Below are 6,000 nucleotides of genomic sequence, written 5' to 3' on the forward strand. Positions count from 1 at the left end.
GGACAGGAAAAGGATTACAAAAAGATATAGGGTAACTTTGTGGGGTTATGGATATGTTCATTAATTTGATTATGGGGATGGTTTCACAGGTGTGTACATGTTAAAACTTAGGACATTGTATGCATTAAATATGTACAGTCTGTATTGAGTCTTAATTCCCTCAATAAAACTGTTAAGAGATCAGAGAATAGAGTTTTCCAAAACAAATGGAGTACCTATTTAAAAAACAATAGCCAATTTTTATTGAACATTTCAAAATGTTGAACACTATGCTAGTTAGGAGCTACTATTTCCTTTCATCTTCCCAGTAACTGTATGCGAGAGATACTATTATTTCCAGTAAGTTAACTCACTCAAATTACACAAGCCAGTGAGATGCTAAGCCAGAATTCAAACCCTGGACCAGATGACTTCATTTCCCACAATCATAACCACTGGATAACACGATTCAAGGCATTTGCAGTCCAATGAAAAGACAGACACCACCTCCCAAATTCCAAAGAGTAACTGAAGGGGAAAGAAGGGGCAATTTTGGTGAAGCTGAAACTTATCTCTTGCCAGGTTCCAAGCCAGACCATTCACCCAATAGTACGGGCAATGCTCTAGATACAGAGTCCTGGTGCTTCTGTGGGGTCACTGGAGAAGGGAGGGGCTGGCGAAGGATGTGAAGCCTCTTCGTAAACTAAAGGAGATTGGAACATGTATATGGACCCAAAGAAGTTCTGCTTCAAGGCAGTCCCTCAGGGAGGGGACAAGACAATCAGAAGAAACTGAGCAGACATTGCCTTGTCTGCTGCCATCCGTGTAGTGTCTAGCAAGGTGACTTTATTTCTATCAGCTCTGCTAACTACAGGGAAATGTACTGAGATTACAAAGCAGCATAATTAAACAACTAAAAAGGGAAATCACTAATTTTGGATGCCTTTATATAAATGGTTACCTTTCTGATTACAAAAGTAATAGAGGTCAATTATAGACATTTTAAGAAATACAGACTGTGAGGAAAGACTTAACACAGCAGGTCTGGCTGCTTTCTCCCTACCTGTCTTCAAGGGACCCATGATTAACCCCTTAGCCAACCACTGGGAATGTGGCCTTAGAGTGTTCTTTCTGTTAGTGATTGATGGGTTTGTTATGTACACCTGGAGCAATGAACCATCCTGTACCTGTTTGTCAGGTTGCTTTGCACAAACATCAAAATCGGTGACCTGCACCTGGTTTTATTGTTAGGGTCCTGCGTTTTGGTTGCCAGGGCTGGTTGCATAGCGGGATATACGTATTTGACCAGCTCCCCATAAAAACCTTGGACTCTGAGACTCAAACAGCTTCTGTGGGCAAAGACACTTCACCTACTTCCCCATAGTTAACCGTGAGAGAGAGTATTCTTGTGTGGCCTCGGACAAGGAAGGACATCAGAAGCTTGTGTTGAACCTCTCCGGGCCCCCTTTTTTCCTGCTGCTTTTGCTCTGTATCTTTTGCTATCATAAATCTCAGTGAGTTTATAACCTGCTATTGGGTCTCATGGGCCCTTCTGATGAATCACTGAAGGAAACACAAATATATATATAATCAAAATCCCTCCACCTAGTTTTAACCATTTGGCCTGCTTTAAAAACAGGTTTTGACCAACTAAACCATCTCGTGAAAGTCCTAAATTGTCAGAAGGCAAAACTGCTAACTTAATTGATGATAAGCTGTATTGTGGAGTGAAGATTAAATTTTATGGAAGCCTCATATTAAGACTGTAAAGAATAATTTTGCCATTTTACATAATTAAAGATTTGTTGAACTTCGCTTCTGTAACACAATAATGGTTTTATCTATTGTGTTGGTCCTTAATTTGGAATCCAATTTTTAATCTTGATTGGGTTCTTACGGAAAGAAACAGGACACTCTACAAGAAACTGCTTTATAATATCCCCCAGGAACACATGGTAAAAAGCAGAGACTGCCTGTATATGAGAGTTTGGGGAGACAAAGGGGGAGATGAACAGACTAGCTCCCTTGCCAGATACCCCTTACTCTGTAAATCTCCTTCTTTGACAACTCCCCTCAATACCCCTAATAGTAATAATAATAACTAACATTTATTGAGAACTTACTCTGAGCCAGACACTTTTCTATGCACGTTTTCTCTTATTTAAACCTCGCAACTGCCTATTCAGTAAATATTACTGTTTTCTCCTTTATACAAATGAAGAAACCAAGGCTAAATATAATTAAGTAGCTAGTTTATGAAGCCAGTGAGATGGAACTGGGACTTAAACCTGGACTCAGAACATCACTTGCTATATACGTCATGTCCCTTTATGTTCAATATATTCAAATAAGATGTCACTGATATAAAATGGAATTTGGACTTAGGTTTTGTATTAGTCAGGGTTCTCCAGGGAAACAAAACAATTAGGAGATAATACATATATTCACATACATATTTATAACACACACATACATACAGTTGAAACCCTTGAACAACACAGGTTTGAACTGCATGGATCCACCACTTAGAAGTGGATATTTTCCAACAGTAAATATTACAGTACTACATACTATGTGGTCTGTGGTTGGTTGAATCCATGGATGTGAAGGAACCATGGCTACCAGGGCCAAATATATACTGCATTAAACCCTGCATTGTTCAAGGGTCAACAGTGCGCACGTGCACACACGCACACAGTTTTACTTTAAGGAACTGGCTCACGCTATTGTGGGGGCTGAGCAGTTTGGAATTTGTAGAGCAGACTGGTGGCTAGAAATTCAGGGAAGAGTTGATGTTGTAGTCCTGAGTCCAAAATCTGCAGGCTGGAAACACAGAGTTTCTACTTTGCACCCTTGAAGCAGAATTTCCTTGGGAAACCTCAGTGTTTGCTTTTACGGATAAGGCCCACCCACATTTGGAAGGTAAAAAAGAACCAATTTAAATGTTAATCACACATAAAATTAACCATCACAGTTTTGATCTTTCTTTTTTGAAGAGGAAAGGGAGGGTGGATCCCCAAATGTGATTTACCCAAGACTAACCCCAGGATGAGCCAGCTCTCACGCGTACAGTCAGTCCCCAGCCGCAATCCCTGTATCTTAGCCACAGCCATGCAAGTGTGGCCTTGGCCAGAAGAGGGCACTGCCATCAACTTGTGTGACTATCTGCATGGAAACCAATAATATGCAAGAGGTTTTAATAGTTTCAATTAATTATTACTTATTAAAGTGCCTGACTGAGCATAGCACAACCTTTGATAGAATAAATGCCTGTGAACTTTTAGTTCTACTGTGAGACGAAAGCACCTCCCTGACAATACTCAAACTTTATGTTCAACAATGCAAGAAGACAAGGAATGTTCATGTCCTTTGGCTTTCCTGGTGCTTTACAACTGGTCCCGCCAGACAGAGCCAAATCAAACGGCTTTTCCAGATCAGGCCAACTCAGACTGATGCAGGAGGAAGGAGGAAGCCAGGGCATCTGGTGACTGAAAGGAAGAAATGGGAGGACTCCTGAGGTTCCAGCAGGTGAGGAAACTTCTGGTGAGATACAGAGGAGGACAGGCTTGGGAGGTTACTCTTTGTGTCCGAGTTTGAGAGAATAATACTACAGGTCCCTTTGGCAATACAGCTCTGTCTAGCAGAGCAGTTAATCTAATCTCTGGACTCTTATTTGGAAATGGAAACTCACATAAGTATAGTTATTCTTCCATTCTCATTAATAATTAAAAGTCTCCCTCCCCTGCTTCCGTGTTCATGACAGCTTCCATTTGTGTGACTTGAGACTTTGCAGAGGGCTTTTCCCCACACAGCAAGGAACAGGACATGTATTGATTATTTCCAATTTACAGTTGAGGAAACAGAGAGTGAGCGGTTTGCTCTGGCTCCCCTGTAATCCAAGCCTGGGAGGGGACCAGAGGCCTGTGCTCTGATCTTTGACCTCTGCGCTGTCCCTTATCAAAAATACATTCCTAACTCTCATCACTGCTATTTCCAAGGTCTATGAAGAACTGAATGTATGCAAACCTTCTGACCCAGCAATTCCACTTACAGGAATGTATACAGCAGAAATGCAGGCACCCAGGCACCAAAAGGTATGTGCCGAACTGTTAATAGCAGCGTCATATGAAATAGCCCCAGACGGAAACCAACCCCAAATCAACATAGAGTGGATAAGTAGACTGGGGTATATTTCTATCATGAATATCATGTAGTAATGAGAATAAATGAACAAGATCTATGCAAAATGAACAAATTTCATAAATATATATAAAGTTCAAAAATAGGCAAAATTAATATAAAGTGTTGAAATGCTAGTGGTTATACTCCAAAGGGTTAGTAACTGGGAGGGGGGATACAGGGGTCTACTGGGATACCACTAATGTTCTACTTCTTGACCTAAGCAGTGGTTACCTGGGTGACATAGGTGTGTTCACTTTGTGCAAATTCACCAAGCTGTATATTTATAATGCATGCACTTTTCTGCATGTATGTAACACTTCAATAAAAAGCTTAAACATCCTGACTTGTCTAAATAAATTACTTTTCTATGAGCAACTTTAGTATTGCCCAAATGTAGCTCAACCCTGATTAAAGCCGATTTGTTTGTTGCTCTGCTCTGACAGTGACCACACCACCATTCCCCAAAGAGTTCCCAAAGGGTTGAGAGAGCAGGTCAACATCTGCCTTTGCATTTGTGCATGCAAGAACACGTTTCAGGGGGGCTGCCACACAGGAAGTTCATCCTTTGCCTCCAATACTACAAACATATATTCTTTCTGTGTGCCCAAAAAAGTATAAAAGAAGGGAACATGCAAACAGGATAAGCCAAACACAGCACATATCTCCAAATGGCAAAGCTCTCCTGCTTGTCCCATTTTGAACAGCCAATGACACTAGCACTATCTTGTGGGAAAAACAGGAAATCTAATCCCTGCATCTCAAAGGTGCAGATGGCACCGCTAGACAAAAGAGACCTGAAGCACCGGCCAGCAAACTGAGGCTGCTCAAAATTCCATGGCAGGGCCTGGTGAAGTCATAAATGGAACCAGACTTCCTGTTTCCCAGAGTACAACTTGCTTCTCATTAGCCCTATTGCTTCTTGCAGGACCAGAGGGCTTAAAAATCTTAAAGGATAAAAGTACAACAACATATTAGATCAAGGATTGGCTATCTCTGTCCATGGGCCAAGGACACTTGGTCCACGGCTAAATACACACACACACACACACACACACACACACACACACACCCCATACTCCATGGCTCCCTCTGCTGCTTTGGAGAGCTTCTACCACCACTTCAGCTCCCTGTATCTCCTATGTCAGTGATTCACTGCTGTTTCAGTTCCACACTCCAGCCCAGGGACAAAAAGAATGAGAATCTTGGAAACTACTTTGATAGAGAGCCACTTTCATACTTCGCCCGGCTGGATTGCATTTGGAGGAGCCGGCCCTCGTTTTCTCCTCCCAATGGCAGAGGGACACTTGCTGTACTTTTTTGCACCTTTCCATGATATGGTGGGGTTGTCAGAACTCTAGAAGCTGGGCCATAAAGTATCCTGTGACCACCATAGCAGAACAATAGGATGAGAGCCGAAGTCAGGACTGAGCCTGGTGGTGTTCTTCCAGGGTCTAAATGAGTCCTGGAGGTAGCAGAGAAGCCCGAGGGTATGCATGGTTGGAGCCCAACACCAGGAGTTTTCTGGCAATGGCAGTCATCAAAGCCAGGCAGATGGCACAACAACATACACACAAAGGAGATCACTGTAGCACTGTCATTACAGAGAAAAATGAGAAGGAAGCGAAGCATCCAATAACAAAATGTTTTAAATTATATGCTCATTATGTACCACGGGTCATCATCCAGCTGTGAGAAAGAATGAGGCAGCTCTATATTAACTAACACAGAAGGGGTCTATGCTTTAAAGTTAAATGATAAAGGCAAGTTGGAGATAACTATTCATTACATGATGCCATTTATGTATTTAAAAAATCCTATATGCATCAACGCTCAGTCTCA

This window comes from Vicugna pacos, chromosome 6 (genome assembly GCF_048564905.1).
Source record: "Vicugna pacos chromosome 6, VicPac4, whole genome shotgun sequence".
Lineage (NCBI taxonomy): Eukaryota > Metazoa > Chordata > Mammalia > Artiodactyla > Camelidae > Vicugna > Vicugna pacos.